Source organism: Schistocerca nitens, chromosome 1 (genome assembly GCF_023898315.1).
Source record: "Schistocerca nitens isolate TAMUIC-IGC-003100 chromosome 1, iqSchNite1.1, whole genome shotgun sequence".
In the NCBI taxonomy this organism is placed as follows: domain Eukaryota; kingdom Metazoa; phylum Arthropoda; class Insecta; order Orthoptera; family Acrididae; genus Schistocerca; species Schistocerca nitens.
In genome coordinates, this window is record NC_064614.1 from 853004403 (window position 1) to 853006550 (window position 2148).

Genomic DNA, 2148 nt, shown 5'->3' on the forward strand with positions numbered 1-2148 from the left:
CTTTCGTTCATATCTGTGGCCAAAGCTGCTTTCAATAAGGGCTGCAGGTTCCTGATGGAAAGCAGGTTTTCTCAAAATGCTTTGGAAAACATTTTTGGCCGAATACGTGAGAAAACTGGTATGAATCCTTCTGAATTAGCTCCAAGAAAAGCCCTCAAGCTGATTACTACGACACAGTTTATGACATCATTCGGTAATACAAACTACTGCTCTGACAGTGTGACAGAGCTTTGCTCAGTTTCTCTGACACTGATCTGAATGGCCTTAAATCAGACTTTCAAGTAATTTGACTGGAGCAAACACTTCCACTGATGCCTTAAGTGACCTACACATAAATAATGTGCGTTACGTAACACGTCCTTCAGTATATGTTGTTTTAAATAATAATGTGTGTGATGACTGTCCAGGATTTTTGACAAAAAAATGACACGATGTTCCAGAAACACTCGCAAAACTAAGTGAATTTTTAGACTTTGGGAGCTTAAAGTACATTTCATCACTTGTGTTGGACATTTTAAGAACTGCAGAAAGGTTCATTTAAAATATGGAGAAGAACTGTTGTCAGCAAATATTAGTATGCAAACTATAGTAAATAATGTTTGTGACTTACGTACAGAAGCACCACTTCGCTGTGATGTGATTAACGATTTAGTCATCCATTATGCAGATGTTCGAGATTTTGGTTTATCTAGTTTCCTGGTAACAAAAAGAAAATTACAAATTACATATACTTACAGACTGAAAACAGAAGTAATGTATTGTGATTTGTAACAATTGTAAGAAACTAATTGAAATATATACAATTTTCATATAAATTTATCTGAATGCAGATTCACTTGGTCTTACTTGCTGGGTTGCACAATAAGCTTGCAGACTACAAGTTATAGTTTAGTGTAATTCCTTTCCCACTTTCAATTAACCTTACTGCAGCTCATATCTGATTTATAAAAATTGTTTTGCCATTTGTGAATTTAATATGGAACTACTGGATCACAATAAATATATAAATAATGTTATTGGAAATGTTTGTCTTCTTATGTACTTTCGTTAATCTGCAAGTTCATTGGATTTGGCTTGTGGGGGCCCTTTCCATGGTTGCAACGAATCATTTGTAAATGTAATATGTCTTTAGTAGATTATAACAAACAATGTTACTGGAAATGTAAATCTTCTTATGCGAGGCTTTTGTTAATGCGCCAACTTCATTGAACTTATCTCGAGGCAACTCACTGTGTGTGTCCAAAATACGCTAAGTACGCGTTTAGAATCAGTTTCCTACATTCACTTTCTCTTGTTGCATCTTTATTAACTCATAGTCAGTTAACACAACAAAAATTATAAATTAAATATAAATAGAACATAAGAAAGAGGAGCGATATTGTTATCAAATATGTTACAGCAAGTGAAATTTGCACATTATGGTGCTCTGGAAATTCAGACACAATAAAAACATGGTAAAGCAAGAATGGTTTCGACTTAATTTTAAATGTATTTAATGTCGCCGTCTTTGTACGCAAATGGATGAGGATATACAACGTAACTCCAGCATAATACACACCTTCCTTACATACATTTCTATTTACTGCTTTTAGATGTAAATTCAGTCTCTGTGTAGTTTTGTATGAGTGATAATCACAGTTATGTTTGAAGATATTTTCTCCTTTTAAGATGCTTCTTATTATTAAGGCAGCGTTATGTGATAGTGTTTGCAACATACGCACATCAGCTGGTTCTTATAAGAAATTTACCAATGCAGTGCGAGTCGGCCACCACTGAATTTATTAGTCTTCTCTCCATTACTACTTAAACTTTTTACGTAAACTTTACTGAAAATGTGTGTTGCTGAGTAATGGACCCCTTTGTAGACAGACGTTGGTGAATCTTAATCTTGGTGAATATTATTCTTATTTCTAGCACTGGTTCCATGAACTGAGCTGCTGGTTTAAAGGCGCGCATTACTGTAGACTCGTCCGTCATGGATTGTGGTAGTGTTCGTCATTACTGATCAGTGATCCGTGGTCGCGATACTATCGCTGCGATAATTCTATCCAGTCATCCGATTGTTTCTCAGTTGTATTTAAATTCGCAAGTCTGAGAAGAGAGGAAGTCTCTATTGCGGATTTGCGGTGTCCTCATGTTATAGAGACT